We start from the raw sequence: 17,958 nt of genomic DNA, 5'->3' as shown, positions 1-17,958 counted from the left end.
TTTCGTTATCCAATATGCTCACCCGAAGGCAAATTATAGTATTTAACACAGCATATTATTTTATTTAAATAACTACTAAGAATATTCTATTTTAGGAACTTTATCACGAATCAAAAGGCAATCTGGTGGTTTCACCTTGGAGTGTAGCGTGTATTTTACTAATGTTATATGAAGGTTCGAAGAAAAATTCTGCTAAGCAAATACGGACTGCTCTGTCTCTACCACAAGATAAACCAATAACACGTTCAGACTATTTCTTCATTCTTTCACATATTAAGGTATAGTATGTCTTCTACACTAATATTTATTTTCAGCAGAAATAGTCTGAAATAAAAGGCTTACATTGCATCCAAACTGAAATTTTAATTATGATATTGTAAGTTGAAAACATACATACATACGTGAACGGCTTACTACCGAAAACAAAGATGTCCAACCTATACACATTTCCTTTTTTGTGACGATAATGGTTTGTAATAGGCCATTGCATCGTTTAGCACCGAAATGAGACTTCTCCGTTCGAAAACAATGAGCATCGTGACGCCTTAAATTTTCCGTTTACCGCAGGAAGGGAACTTGTCCCGGACTGAGACTTTGTTACTTTCCCGTTAATGATAGGAATTTCGGGATAATACGGAAGAAGCTGAGGTAGGACGATAATTACACAGTACATGACGTTATTGAGTTTATTAGAACTTCCTCAATGATCTCCAACAAGTTTCCCATTGTTCTAATTGAAACGACTGATTTCATTCACTAGAGTTCCTGGCGATCTAAATTTTACAAGATGTCGTGTCTGACCGATTACTGTTATGGCAAAAAAGTCACTAAACACCTAAAAAGGACTTTCAGCATTTCGAAATACCGTGAGATGTACTTCTCATCTCTAACTCCATTTAGTGTTCAGTGTAACACGAATATCGGTGGCTTGATAGTGGATACTTTTAGGCTGAGTAATTCTTCTAAACATTCTATCCTGCTCATAAACAAGAAGAAAATAGATGACAGCAAAAAAGCGTTGTTCTACATACTTCAAGAAAAAATGTTATTTTGGAATTCAATAGAATCCTGACTTATCACAACGAAACCACGTTCCGATGACAAAGATGTCTAATTAGTTTGTAGTTACGCAACTCACATATTATTCGGAAATGTTTAACAGATACGCTTTCTTTAATCGATTCAATCGATAATTCGTTTTGAACAATGCATTTACTGCAAGAAAGCAAACATGTCTAAACTACAAAACAGTTCTGCCTTCTATCCCCTTACGTGATACACAAATTTTGCATGTGTATTTTTATCACGTACGCTTTTATCATTAGAAGAAAAATACATATTATGGTGGAAATATCGTAAAGAAAGTTTTATTCAGTTTTTTGCCTCTCCTGTAAAATTACGAAATGTGGACATGTTTGTTTTCTGCAGTGAGCGGTTCATGTATGAGTGAGTGATAATTTATTTATTTATTTTATAACGACCACTAAATGTGTATAAACTACGGGAAACACCAATTTGTAACGAGCTTAACGCTTGTTTTGCATATTTTATATGTCGTTATTGACCACAGTCCGTCGTACATTTATATAATCTAGGTTGTTTTATCAAAATCCATATAAACACTTCATTTAGTTATTACCTTTTTTATTGTAGTACGTAATAAGTTAAACATTTACACACATTGTACATGTAAGTTTCACACGATCGATTCTCTATACATTATATTATATATTTCCAATTGCTAGGACGATTTACATACATGTCATATCACTATCACAACAGAACATCAATCATATTAACAGAAAAGAAATTATCTGTCTCTCTTTATGTTTTCTTCTTCTTCCTTTTGAACAGCTTATGCATATTTTAAAAGCACATTTTGCCCGTAAATACAAGTTATTATATAAAAATTACACAATGCCGTTACATAATGTTGCCCGAAAAATGGGACCATTTTTTGTTTAAAAATAAAAAAAGAAATCCTGGACCGTTGGATATCCCATATTGATTATTTGAGTTTTCGAAAGATCCTCGTATATTGCAATAATTACAATTCATACAATCATATACCATATTTTACTTTTATATCAACATTATTTTCATATTTATCTTAATTCTTATAATTAATTTCGTTTTATACAATTCAGCATCGACAATAGAAGGTACACTCAAATAACTAAAGTCCTTTCGAGGTCATCGATACGTGCATACGTGCTACAAGTTGGAAGTTAACAAAATCTATGTCATTTTCTTGGGCAAAACTAAGAAGATTGCGAAATGAATATTATTATGATATTCGTATGATTGTTCTCTTAAATGAGAAAGGATCAAATATATGTTCAAACAAAATGCAATTTATTAATGAAATATCGACAATATCCATAACAAAACACGATAATTATCATAATATATAATTCAAATAAAGTACAAATAACAAACGAAATCATAACTGTATTTACAGTGAAAATAAACAAAAATCAATTGATTATGGTTTTCTCGGTCGCCGTAACTTTAGCTTAAGTTACAATACCAACGAAATCATTTAAGTTTTATTGAAAATCATAAATCGGAATACCATCTTGCGCGTTGTTTACATTTACAGTTCTTTGTTTCCTATTTCGAGAATTTTGCCATTTAGGACATTTCTACGAAATCCAATTCGAGGGAAATTAGATCTAATGATTACATGCTTCCTAAGTGTGGTACGATTACTATTACTGTTGTTGCCAAGATTAGATTCGGTTACATTACCGGTACACGTGAATTTAACATTATTTTTACATTGGAATCACACTTTAATCTCACACGAATATTTCGAACTTCGTTTCGATTAAGGTTAACTTGGTTCAGGTTAGTATTGTATTGCACCATTGATGGATATTCAAAATTTTGCAATGTTGTACCTAGATGATTGAAATCAACGCATTGCATCACGTTCTGTAAAAGCACCATTGGATTGTTCACTATTATAACTTGGTCTTTCCGTTGAGTGAACATTTCAACAGCTTCAACTCAATCGACCAATCATTACAAGCATTGGTGGGAACACATGTTCTCTTTCTGAATTTCACGAATACTGGGATCAATTTTCTTCCTGCTACATGATCCAATGATGTGAACATATCGCTAAACGATTCTCTTACAATTACTTCATCCAAAGAATTAATACCACGTTGAATATACTGTGAGCACAAGCAACCAATTGCATTCACTAGACGAAGATGACAATAACTTTACGCATATTGATGCCTACTAAAATCTTCGTTTCACGCAGAATCAGTAAGACAATCAAAAATATTCGAATAAAGATAGAAGTCGGGATAATCTAATTCAACCAATACCGCAGTATCTTTTTGCGAACACTCAGCAAGTTTCATCCACACATTTAAATCAATGACGTCTTGTTCCTTCGTCGATGAAAATTTAGGATCTACATTCTCTATAGTTTTCATGAAAGGTTCAGGTTCACTTACTTGCTTACTTGTGTTTATTAATTATAGTTTCTAAAACTTCAAATGAACATTGCACTTCGGTGAACCTACGTAGTATTATTCCATTTTGTGGTCGCCTTGTGCAATTCGCTGATTTGTATTCTCAATTTGTTGTGATAAATGTTGATTATTACTATTGAATTGTTGCTTCAATTGTACGATCTGCTGATTCATTTGCTCACCAAAATCTTGCTTCAATTGTCCAATATGTTGTTTAATAAAGTCCGCTAGGTCAGAGGAAGTGTACATTCCCTAGTATCAGTTGCTTCAGGTGTATTTTCATTACCAGTAAGACTCATTGTAGTATTTCCGTCAATTTCTCTTCCACCCCTTAATAAGGTATATTCCGTTTTGATGTATTTAATAAAATTACTACGTAATCTTCAAATCAATCTGCAGTTATTTATTTAGAAGTTTGTTTACTTGTCTTTTCACAAATCTCCTGAATTCCTGAGGCGGCAAACCACCAATTTATAACGACCACTAAATGTGTATAAACTACGGAAAACACCAGTTTGTAACGAGCTTAACGCTTGTTTTGCATATTTTATATGTCATTATAGCCCACAGTACGTATATTTATATAATCTAGGATACTGTTTTTATCAAAACACTACATTTCGATAGCATAACACTTCCTTTTTTTATTGTAGTACGTAATAAGTTAAACATTTATACACATTGTACATGTAAGTTTCACAAGTTGGATTCTTTAGACATTTTATTATATATTTCCCGTTGCTATGACGACTTACATACATGTCATATCACTATCACAACAGATCATCAATAATAATAACAGAAAAGACATTACATCTATCTCTCTTTATATGTTCTTCTTCTTCCTTTTGAACAGCTTGTGCATATTTTAAAAACACATTTTGCCCGTAAACACAAGTCATTATATATAAATTACACAATACTATTACAATTTCGTATGAGAAACAATCAATATTCGCTTTATGATATTGTAGTAACAACAAAAGCTTCGTTATTATTAGATAAATTATTATCTTAAGGATATTAAAAGATTTATGACAAACGTGTAAGAGAGACAATCTATTTATGTTAGTTCATATGTTCAACAATTCGTCTATCTAAAAAAAAAAAAAAAAAAAAAAAAACAACAAGACTATTATGTAGCTAGATAAAATTCAAATGTCTATGTCATTTATCTATGTATCCTATTATATTCAACATAATTTTCACGGAGATTTAATAATTAAGATTATTGATGTTTCCGGATAAAATTTTAGAGGAATTAACGTTCAAAACTCATCCAGATTACTTAGAAATTATCTTATAATGAACTTAATCATATATACAATACAAAATGTCTTACTTGTTAAATGTCTGTTACTTTTTCAATCTAATGCAAGTATAGTTAACTGACCACAGTATACAGATAATTCTGTTTTCTTTGAAAGATTTTCAAGAACATAAAGATTGTCAAGAAAGTAAAGAAATTATGAATAGAAAACATGTTTTATTATTGGCAACATCCATGGAAATATTTTGTTTACCCCACAATAACAATAGGCGATGTTAACAATATGCAGAAAAGCATATTGAAAACAACATATTTCTTGAAATTTATTATGTCTAATTTTTGACTTCATGAAGAAAAGGGAAACCCATGAAAAAATATTTAAGAAGGACCTTAAAGAAAAATAAGAAATTGGCAAATAAATGTAAATGAAAACAAATGAAAGATTTAGTTTTGACATGCTGCTTTTATTCTCTCTAGATTAAGTGACACGATGATGAAAGCAAGTGAGTAATGACGGGAGAATTGGCGAAATAATAAAGTGGGAGGAAACGGGAGAAGTCCGAGAAAACCGACGGATACGATGGAGTCTACCACATACTTCTTAACAGGATTCGAACTAGTGACCGCACGCCCCAGTGGTAAGCGCTCTACAACCGAGCCACCGTTTCCCGTATCTTCTGAGGAGAATGAGGAACAAGATTTCTTATTTTTTATCATAAGGAGTTCAGATGTCAGAGTTGATTTTTCTCAAATGAGTAGAATGCGATATAATGAATATCGGCGTATATGTCAAACTCTTATATCCGCTCATTTACAATAAACAGTTTTATGAAAGTCATATGATTGCAAGTAAGTTGAAGGTGGGTAATAGCTACCTTCGAAAGTCCATTTCTCACGGTACAACCACCTGTAAACAAGGGCGCCCATCAGGGGGGCCAAGGTGGGGCGCTCGCTCCGCTAGAGGAAATTGTACTTCGGAAGATCGAAATCCCAATAGAATTTTTAGAATAGATACCGCAAAATTTGAAACTATATTTCAAATGTCGCTTATATTTGCCCCCCCCCCTTGGAAACCACAACATGGGCGCCCTTACCTCTAGATAAATATGAGAAACACTATTTATATTCGAATGAAACAAGAATGATTATAGATGTTGCCTCCTCTCCCCTTGTGAAAAGAAATTGTCGAAAATGCTGCTACACATTACAATGTAAATCTCTAATGAGAAGGTTATATATTGGGTTTCATTTTTATAAATTGACTGATTGTAATAGTTCTTATATTTATCTTCACTTCCCTGGTTATTGTAACCAAAATGAAATCATAAAAACGTAGATTGAAGTTTGTAGTTTCTATATTTGGAAGTTCATTTTAAACAGGATTGCCATTTTAGCATGATGGATACATAAAGAAGATTATTTCCACTTTATTTATATAGATTATGTTACTAAACCAATATTTTCAAGCTTTCTGCAATTGTTTGCAATTAAGAGAAAGAACCGAAAATAGAATAGTAAAGTAATTGTTTTGCAATTCCATAACTTAACCAAACATTAAGAAGTTATACACAGTTATTATAATATAAGCTATTTCTCATAATGGATGTATGAGTTACCTGATACATTTTAGATAAGCGTATAATATAGAAAAGTGAAACTTATGATTCAATAAAATAATTTTTACTTTCTAGGTTAACAACTCTTCTAGCATTTACAAACTTGCAAACGCTTTGTTCATAGACGAAAATTATTCAATTGTGGAAAGATACTTTGGTGTGATTCATTTTATATATTATGGCGTAATAAAAACAATTAACTTCCAGAATCCCTTAGAAGCTATTCGTTCAATAAATCACTGGGCAGAAAATCATACACGGGGACTCATAAAGGAATTACTTACCTCAGGTATAGAAAATAAGTTTTTTAATGGCACAGTTACTAAATGTTTTACGAGCTTGGATCCTACGGCAGATACATTAATGTATAAGTTTGTATGAATAGAGGAAGTCATTTAAGGTTGACTGCCATGAGACACGAAATCTGATCTCACATACATATCTTGTGTAGGCCACGAGACCTATTTTCAGGTTTGACTACAATTGCTTCAGGCCTTGAGGTCTTTATCAATACCTCACCTCGTACTTGATAATATGGATTGAAATGTTCGTTTGGCCTCAGAAAGTTGCAAAGTGATCGTAACCCGTGGAATTTTTATAGCATGTGTTTACAATAAGAAGTAAACAAACATCACAGAAATAATGGTAATTTTAAAATTTCGCGGCGTGGCCCCAAGCTAAGGAAACCACTTTATCCCCATGGCAGTCAAATTCTTAAGGTTCAGGTAAAGAATTTGCGACACTAATCAATTTGTAAAATACAGCGACTACCCAAGATATTGTATTCGATGTGCAAGCTCTGTTAGCTACCTCACACTGACAAAAAGGACAATTGAAAAACTGCACTTTCTGATTATTTACATTTGCAATCTTTTTTTAATAATTTCATTTAGTTTCAAGATTTCTATTTATGTTCTGTTATTCATTCAATATCCAGAAATGTTTTGAATATTATTAGCTAGTCTTAACAGGTTATTAATATACAAATTATTGATGTTGACATATGAGAAATTGGCTCCTAAAATGTTATATTAAATTTAGTACAAATTTCATGATTTTTAACCTTGTGGATTCTGCATATCTGAGGAAAATAAAATAAATAAAAGTAATAAATCAATCTTACTTTTTCAGGATGAAGTAACTATTTAAATCATTGTTTCTAACGTAAAATTAGTATATCTCGTTCTATAAAAGGACGACTGAATCAGTAATTTCAATAATTCTATAAAGCAGTTCTTTGGTTCTCCCAAAGCAATATTCGATATTTCTTCTTGAAATATGAAACAATAAATTGAAATTTATCTCAAATAATTACTTGTAACATAATCTTCAAGGAGAAAATGTAGTCCAGTTTATAAATATTCTGCTTCTTTCTATAGTTCTGTCAAATGCATTCTGTCAATTATATTTTAAAACAAAACTACTATATTTTCTATGATTAGCGAATTCTGTCAATATTCTTCATCTTAACGCTGAATGTTATAACATGTTGAATTCTTATTCAGGATTTGCCTGTTCACCAGTGGCCAATTTATAACAGGAAATTAGGAGTAATTTGTAGTTCTTGAGTTCTGTTTCATATTCGGGTACTGTAACTATAGATGTAAGGTTCGATATATGGTGTCTCATTCAGTTCAGTAATCACTTACACAGGCTGTTTGGGACTATCTAGCAATGGCTGGTGGAGATATACTCTGTTTATACTGGTGAGAAATATAGACTTGGGATTGGAACCTTATATTGGAAATGTTTTATGAGGTTTTCATATCATATAGTCACTTAATGCGCATGTAAGCATAAAATATCAGTCATGCTGACAAATACATTTAAAACGTAAACTTAGAAAACAACAATACAGCAAGACGCAATCTAAATAATCAATATTTTTGGTATTTTTTCGTTTCTTATAAGCGTAATACACATGCCCCTGGTAGTAAAATGCATAGACCTAGCAACAGCACATTTAGTTTCACAAACACTTCCGTAACTCCATACTATTTGTCATTTTTGAGTTCATTCAATTTGGTTTCATACTAAATCATTTAATTATTGCGCTTACCTGTTGGTGGATATAATTACTTAAACAATATAATTGTAATCAACTTGAGCCAGTGGTAAATCTATTGAGGTGTTCTGTAAAATTATTTCTATTGAATTTTTATTTAATAATTCATATATTCTATATTTGATAGGGCACGATACTTCCTAGTATAGACAACGAAGTGTGTAAGAATGAGATCTTCCTCTATAATGTAAATAGATATGAGAGGCTCGGTAAGCGCCAGTTCTGCTGAAATTCAGTTATAAGGAGGTGGGATGAGTTGACATCAAACCACAGAGGAATACGTAGGTAGTTTAACTTTGGAATTGGACCTTCAGATGCCACGAATAGCTTGTTTGGTACGTGTCAATACATTGAGTTTGAAGGACATTTTTGAATCTTATTCCAAATTTAAAAGCCGTGATATACCATTATTTTTACTGGAGTCTCTCATATGAATTACTTATAATTACAGGTTATTCTAGCGAAGAGGTTTGAGTTTCTGTCTTAGTGAAAAACGTGAAACAATATTTTGTCACTTAAAAAGTAACGAGGAAATAAATAAGTTCAATATGTATGTTCGTATGCTATTACTAACTTCAAGAAGAGCTATTGCTAATCTATTCACTTTCGAGAAAGGAAGACATTTCAAATATTTTCACATACAATTAAACAAAGTTTTAAAGACAATTGAAATTTACTCTAAGAACACTGCTATTGAAAGACGAAGAAAGTTTTGAAGTTTCCTCGGGGATCTCTCGTTTCCTCCCACTTTGTTCATTCCACTATTTCATTAATTTCTCTTCTCTTCATTAATTCATCACCGTCTTCTTTAGTCTAGCTGATATATGAGTTAGACGTAACACTGAAAGATTTCGTTTCATTTTTCCATTTACAGTTTAAGAAACTTATCAAGAATACCGTTAAGGTAGTACAACCATTTGTTCCTAAAAACAAAAAAAAAAAAAAAAAAAATCTCATTTTAGAGTAACAACGGAGTTACATCACTGTCCCTTTTGTTCGGAAGTAGCAATGCTAAAAAACTCTGCTGCATAATAACTCTGAAATATTACACAAACATCATCGGTAACTATTTATGAACAAAACGAAGCACAATTACATGCTCCATGATGCTTTGGCATGGTAATTAATTGAGAAAAAATAACTATATTTTATAGTTCCTATGATTGGAAGACTCACAGCTCAGGGATCATTTAAGGGAATCTCTACATGGAATCTTTTAATTATGTGGAATCTTCACAGGGTCAATTTAAATGTAATGTTCATTGTATGTGGATTACTAGCACAAATTCCCAAACAAACATCAATTGAATCATTGTTTAATTCTTAACATACTCGCGTAAATTTTGCATAGCTACCACTGTTGTATATTTGGAAAGATCATGGTCAAAAATTATAAGGAAGAATTCAAAATTCGGAATCGTACCCAAGAATGGCATCCTCCAGAAAACGAAATGATGGCAATGATTTCAAAGGCAAATAAAATAAAAGGAAAATACTGTCGTTAAACTAAAATATTCAGTCACTAGTATATAGTAAATTGGTGACCTGAAATTTCATGGTCGAATATATTGTTCATTGAAATAAATATGTTTTGTATGTAGTCTGTTCTGCTTAAATTTCATTTGTAACTATCCATTCATTACAAAATTGTTATTATGTAATGAATGATGTTAAATTACAAAATTGTTATTTTTTCACTACAGACGGTCTTAATGAAAGAAATGTTCTCGTTCTCGCAAATGCAGCTTTCTTTAAGGGAAAGTGGAAATACCCATTTAACGAGAAAGACACAGTACTTGATTTGTTCCACCCATATGGACACAAAGAAAGGGCAACAAAAATGAAATTCATGCACAAGAAGACCAATGTTTTATATGGAGATATTGATTATTTAGGATGTGAAGCGTTGGTTCTCGAATATGATGTAAGTATTAGAGGAAATGTATGTAAAAGACATACAAATACCCATATATATTTTGCAGTGATATATATATATATATATATATATATATATATATATATATATATATATATATGGGCAGTGATATATATCACTGCAAGATTCACCCTCTTCCTATGCAACTCTAACCACTGAAGCACGTTCAGTTATTTTATATGAAAAATGTAAGCATCAAATTCTATGCTTCTGATCTTAAAGAGAGTAAGATATTTGGACATCTTAATATACCTCTAACTAATATTCCACTTTCTTCTATATGATACTTTATTTTGATCCATTTTAATATATTTTTCTGCTCAAGAGAGAAAACTCTTTCTGTATGTTGGTAAGCATTGATGAGAAACCAATTCCCTTTAGGCGTCCTGGCCAACAGAGAAATTTTTTATTAAAATTTTATTTTCCTTGCACCATATATAACCAAAACAGACAAACATCTGTCAATATAATTGCTGATCGAAATTTATTTGAAATAAAGCGTTCTTGTATGTACGATATTTATGAATATTCACTGTTCTCCTATTTTCTTTATGTAGAGAATTAGCAACAATAAATTCCTTTGGAATTATAATTGGGAGTTGTCTTTCAAAACATAGTTCACCTATAAGAAACATAGTTGACCTATAAGAGGACGGAATATTTAATATATTTAAACTTCCTTTTAATCAGTTGATTAGTATATTGCTAGTTACAATAGACAATTTAAAATTAAACCTTCCAACTACCACATATTAATTTGCATTATAAGTTTGTTCTTCTTGCAAGAAAACATTTTTGTTAAAATCATAATAATTTTATTTCAGTAGTAACCTCATGTTTATAAGTAAACTAAAATATTCAGGAGTAGGAGAGATCTTTTACCTGCATATATATATATATATATATATATATATATATATATATATTATCTGGTTTTTGTCAAATCGTATTTTACGAAAAAAATACTAATATAGTAAGGGTTATCTATGTATTATCTCGTAGGAAAAGTTAGATTTATGAATATTAAAATAATAACTTCTAAATGAATATTGTGATGACCAATTAACCATGCATTTACACATTGTAAAAATTATATTACTTGTATTTACGCCACTGAAACTCGTACTTTGTACCTTCTTACACGTTTTTTATCATTTCTTACGACATTTCTTTATCAAGTGTATTGTCGTATATAGGTATGAAAGTGTAAAGATCGTAAATGAAAATTTGCATTTTAGTACGACTTGTATCTTAACTAAATATAATGAGACTAACCTATGAACATCTACACAGTGGCTGTATCTTCTATACACTGTTTATGAAAGTTCATTAGTCATTCACTGACATCAACTATGTTGAATTTGCTTTGTATTAAATTAAGTTTTCAAAAAGAGAAAGAAAAAGTACCATTCCACCGACTACTTGTATATTTTTAGCAATTTATTGAAGAGATAAAGATTTTGAATATAGAAAATGACTAATAAATGTTTCCTTTCAGAATAATTAGGTTAATTGAGATTTTGTTTACTACTGAATTTTGTTTTCTTATGGAAACATTTTCTAATTTCCACGCATACCCGTACAATATTCGTTCATAGAGGAGGAAATATACGAGTTGGGATAACATTGACATACTTATAAATCAGCATATGCAACAATTTGAACTGTGGGGCATCCACCTGTCATATATTGAAAAAATTAATAGTAATGATTTGAACAGTGTTAGTGAGGAATTGAAGCTAATTTCCCGCCATCCAAGATTTGGGAAGTGATTATTTTATATAATTTAATCAGACTTTCTACTTAAATTTATCGAAAATTATTTCAATAGAAATACTATATTTGCTTATCCATTAAGGTTTTCTATAAACCTAACGTACATTACCATATATAAAAATATTTTAATATTTCTAATATTAGATTTAGCTTTAAAATATTTTAATATTTTAGCTTTGCTGGTGTATTTTTGTTCTTTTATATATTCAAATGTGGATTTAATTATTTATTGAATGAAATTATTTTGAGGTAAACGTTGAATGGAGAAGTAAATAAAATAATAGTGACTGAATTATGGTCATAAGTCATATGGTCTCAGTTTTTGAAGAAACAACAATGCAAAGCAATATAAATTTTTTCATTTTAGCATAATACTTTCAACATTAATAACGAATAACAGAATTAGAGACACTCAAATCTTCATGATACATATCGGTAAATACTGGTAAGTGTTATTCAAATTAAATTTAGTGTTACAAAAAATATGAATATCAAGTGCAGAAATTGGATATAATTACTGAAGTTCCTGAAAAGAGAAACAAATCTATAATAAATATTTATTTAGTGAATAAAATACATCTTTAACCCCTTCACATATGATTTCTTTCGGGTTGTTTTTGCAATGCTGTAAACATCTATGCCTCTTCTGGCGCTTACTTAAACTAACAGATGTTCACAAAGCACAAGAAACCTGTAAGCTTCTGCCTTCTATTGACAGCAAGCGGGATACAGCCGCTCAAACATCGGAACGTATGACACGTGTCAAAATACAGAAGTGAAAAGTGAAAAGCAACGCGTCCAGCGCTTCAAAATATGGCAAGGGGTTAAAATGAATATAAGATATGCTTAGTGCTTGCGGAAAGAAGAAGATTTTTTTTTTTTTTTCACACAGCGCTATGATTCTACACATATAGGCTTTTCCCCCTCATTTGAAGAGGATACTGGAATTATTTCATGATATGAAGCTTATGCCGACTGAACAGAATTTCTCACAAGGAACCCCTTGAGTGCGAGGTCGGAAGTGCAATCTCTAGTAAGGCTCATTTGAAAGTTTAGTGTGAAGAATGAATGACAAGGAAAATATTAGCTGCTAATGACTCACCATGTGTGCATCAGAAGGGCGACAGAAAATATGTATCAGGGAGGTGCAGAGATCAACCTTCTATGGGATATATGTAACACACTTCACAAAATGTACATCATTGACATTCACGAAATGTTCAAAACAAACCATTAAATTTCACCATAAACACCAACTGAAAAATGACGCGCCACAGTGATCACAAATGTTCGCACCATCAAGATCGAAGGCGAACTCCTTGGAAGTTACAAAATGTTGAGGGCGTTCAGCTAAGTATCCACTCTTAAAGAATGCATATAGAATCATGTTGGTGTAACGGGTGCCATCACATTCCATCAGTTCTCATTTTCTCGGTATACCAATATGATTCTATATGCATTACTTAAAAGTGAATAGCTAGCTGAACGTCCTGAACGGTTTGTAACTCCCAAGAAATTCGCCTTCGACCTTGATGTTGTGAACGTTTGCGAACGCTGTGGCACGTCATCATTCATTCCATGTTCATGGTGCAAGTTAATAGTTTGTTTTGATCATTTCGTGAACGTCGACAATGTCCATTTTGTAAAGTGTAATACATATATACCATAGAAGGTTGATCTCTGCACCCCTAGGACATGTATTTTCTCTCACCCCCTGATTCACATGGTGAGTCATTAGCAGCTAATACTTTCCCTGTCATCTTTGTTCACACTATACTTTCAAATGAGCCTTACTAGATATTGCACTTCCGACCTCGTACTCAAGGGGTTCCTTGTCAGAAGAGAACATACATAGTGTGAACTTCAAATACACCTGAAAGTTCCAAAAACTTAAAAGGAAGATGAATGGATTTCCCCCACACCCTCCCCACAAAAGTATAAAATGTTCTAATGTTTTATAGTATTGAATTTCTATATGCCTGCACTCTTCAGTGAAAGAACTATCAGTGACTACATTCCATCTGATGAAGTACCATACGAAAGTACAAATTTGAACAGGAAAGACATACCTTTTTAAAATATTTAACGAAGAACATTATCGTCATGTCGTATTAACCACATATAACCTCTTCCTGGTTCCATATAGTATTTGGTCCTCGAATACATAAGGCAACTTGAAGGAAAATCAATTTCAATATATTTTTATGCTCAAAAGAAAAAAAAATCTCTGTCTGTTGGTGAAAATTGATGAGAAAATGAAAAATAATGTATTAAATACAATTCAATTTCCAGGGCCTCAGGTATAACCAAGACGGACAGACACTGGTCGACACTATGGTAATAGCGATTTAATTGAATTAAAACATTCTTATTTATACAGTGTTTATGAATGTTCTGTATTCTTAGACGCTTTTATGTAGTGAGCTAGAAGCATTTTACTTAGAACATTGTTCCAATATGAACTGTATATGTAATTTCGTTCGCTCACCTTGAGTATTTAAATAAACTACTATAAGCACTTCGGGTATTTCCAGGTTTATCAACCACTTTAAGTATACTATTGTCTGAATTTTCACTGCCTAAAAGTACTCCAAATACATAACTTCTGCTGGTTGTTCTTTTCTGTTGAAAAAGATGCAGCCGAAACTTCATTGTAAAATTGGATTGTAATAAAATTGTTTTTCAACTATTACGTACTGTGAATTCGATGTATATAGCATCCCACAAATATATGTCAATTTTATTTTATGGGCGAAAAACGTATGTCCTCCCTATTCATAAATTCTCAAGGTTTTCGGCCTTAACAAACAATTGACACGATCGCAGTTACTGGAGTTTCGAAATTTTTATTCTGTGTAACAAAATACACCAAATCCATGTCCTGGGGCCCGGTGCACAGAACGTTTCTTTTTTTGTGTGTGCCTGTGTTATGGAAACCGTTGTCGTGTTCGAAAAAAGATAATTATTCTTCGTTCTTTTAGAATCTTCCTGCTTGGTAATAACTGTATGATATAATTTATATTAGTATTAGTCTTATGAATTACTAATATTGATTTTGATTTAAACTTGTTTAACATTAACAAGTTTGATATTATTTAATTCAATATCTGCTCTACTTGCTTAGAATGTACATATCTCAATTGGATTTTTCATAGCTGGGTATATTGTTGTTTGTTTGTTCCAGAGATTGTAGTTTGTTCTAGTTGTCGTTTATTATTTTCCTCATATTTTGAATTCCATGTGTGCTACGTACAGTTACATAGGCTATATGTTCTGAAAAATTATATATCGTCACGTTGAAAGCAGGAAGGTATATTTAACACGACACAAATTTTACAGGAGAAGAAAAGAAGTTTTGTATGACATTTTTAAAGTTATGTATCTTCTTTATCATTTAAAGCAGCTTACTGATCCTTTTAACTAATTTGTAAGTTAAGTATTTGTTTAGTTTGATCTATGTTTCACTTTTCTCATATTCGCGATTCTTGAGAAAATCGAAGAAATATACACATACGCAATTCTGATTTCTGCTTCTTAGAGTCAAAGTGTTTGACATACAGTTACACCTATTTGCCGTCTTGTGCAGGCCAGCAACACCTACCAGGAAATGTTACAAAGTCGATGAAAAAAAGGATCTTACGCTCTTCTGACTTGGAAGCGACGATATACGAAGTTGATCCACGGTACGCGAACCCTTCTCTTTGCGAACATTCTCGACTCACGAACTACATTTCGGGTCAAAACGCTCACCCACACCTGCACATACAATCTTATGGGCTCAATACTAGTTTTGTGCGTTTGCTGATGCCCCATTTAGAAAACAAAATGCAGCAAAAGAAAATATACATTTCTTTAGGTCGATTTTTGTGAGCATGTCTGAAACGAACCAACTAAAACGTGACAGAAAAATAGACAGCCTATTCTATGGAAATAGGCGGATTCTCATTCGAAACAGTAGCTTACACTTCTGCCACTCACAACTATACAACCAAGGAAAGTATGTTCCTTATTTGCCGTAAATTTCTTTAATTTTCTGGAAGGATAGTTTTCTTCGTTTTATATTATTTATCACAGAAAACACTCTTTAAAATGCAAAAGCACACCATACCATGTTTCCGTGGTTGGAACGGATTAATTGTATGCAGGGGTCGCAAAAACCAAGATTTCTTCGTTCTATTTGGATTAACTAGGAGTTTGGTTTACTAAAACTCATTTGTGTATTTACCATGTCCATGTGTGGGTGTGTATGTGTGGGAGTGTGTGTGTGTGGCTGTACGTGTGATTAACAAATAATCTCAAGAACTACTTGATTGATAGCGTTCAAATTTGGTCAAAATAAAAAGAGTCAAGAGTTAGGAATCGAGCCTATTAGAACTACCTGCTCAAACAGGACGTGGCTCAATGTATCAGTGGGTATAGAAAGTGTGTCAGTTCTCTAGGATTATTCAGGAAAGGGTTAGTATAATTTTTCTGTTACTAAGAATAAAATTAGTTTTCTAAAGCGTGAAATTAAAAAATAAATACGATTTACTCGGAAAGTCTCTAATGAATTTCGATTATGTTTCATGTATCAATATTTTGTTAACAACGTTATTTGTGTTGTAAGTCATTAAAAATATAGAAGGAGCACTTTTCTTTTGGGGATTGCGATTTAAGAACAGTGACTCAGGCCATTCTGTTTGTATTTCATGAACAAATGTTTCACTAATAATCTGACAATGTAGCGTAACTCATTTGTCCTACAAAGAATCCACGTTTCTACCGACGAATTTCTAAAAGAAAAAATGACCCAGATAATTTTATTGATACAAATATTTTATTAATAAATATTTTTTAATAGCCTGACCATATGGAGTAAATCACTTGTCCTGAAAATTCCAGAAAGGGTAGGTTATTGTTGAGGGCGCGTTTTATTCTGACAAAGGGACGCTAAATTTCAACGATGATCTGCATCGAATTGTCAAACCTGCTCTCTATAGTATATTTTTCTTACCGTTGAGTCAGTGCTGTTATAGGGAGTTGGAACTTACTGATATGTCATTAGTGGCTAGCAATAACTGTCTGACTAGAGTTATCAGTAATGAACAATTTGGTGTTCTTTACCTGATCTTTGATTTTGCATTATACATCGTACATAAGGAAAACACAAGAAATAAAGAGTACAATTTGTCGTGTTCTTCTTTTCTGGAGTTTGCAGAAAATTTATCAGCTATGAAGAAACGAAGGAAACAAATGGAATGAGGGTGGCACCCCACGACGTTCTACCATATCAATTGTAAAATAACTTAAAAAGGAGGAAATCCCTGTCTGTCAGCAGCACACGTGTTGCGAAGACCAATTTGTAGCTGACAAACTTCAACCACTGTGTAATATGGTCGATTAGAGTGTTACCAAAAGAGTTCGTTACCCTACATGTACGTCATTAAAACTGAAATTGAAACAATTATCCAATTTCTATTGTTTTTCTACATTCGTATGAAGAATCTTGAATACCATACTTCGTTAGATATTCGTGAAGTAAAATTTAATGTTATCCTGTTGGTACTGAGAAACCAGTGATAAAATGTAAAATATCCACTTAAAATTTAAATACTCGTCTCATGTAATATTGCGCTGGAAAGCGAAGTCAAACACCAACAAGAAACATCATTGAAAATAATAGAGTTTAATTCTATATCACATTTCTTAATTCTTCATCACTCGCAAATTGGGAAGCAATACGTTCTTGGAATACAGAAAAGAATGAAACCGTAATTGTTTAGAAACTTTAATATTAATGACATACTCTCATTAATAATTTCAGC

This window comes from Thermobia domestica, chromosome 5, assembly GCF_964235325.1.
Source record: "Thermobia domestica chromosome 5, izTheDome1.hap1.1, whole genome shotgun sequence".
Lineage (NCBI taxonomy): Eukaryota > Metazoa > Arthropoda > Insecta > Zygentoma > Lepismatidae > Thermobia > Thermobia domestica.
This window is presented reverse-complemented; position numbering follows the sequence as displayed.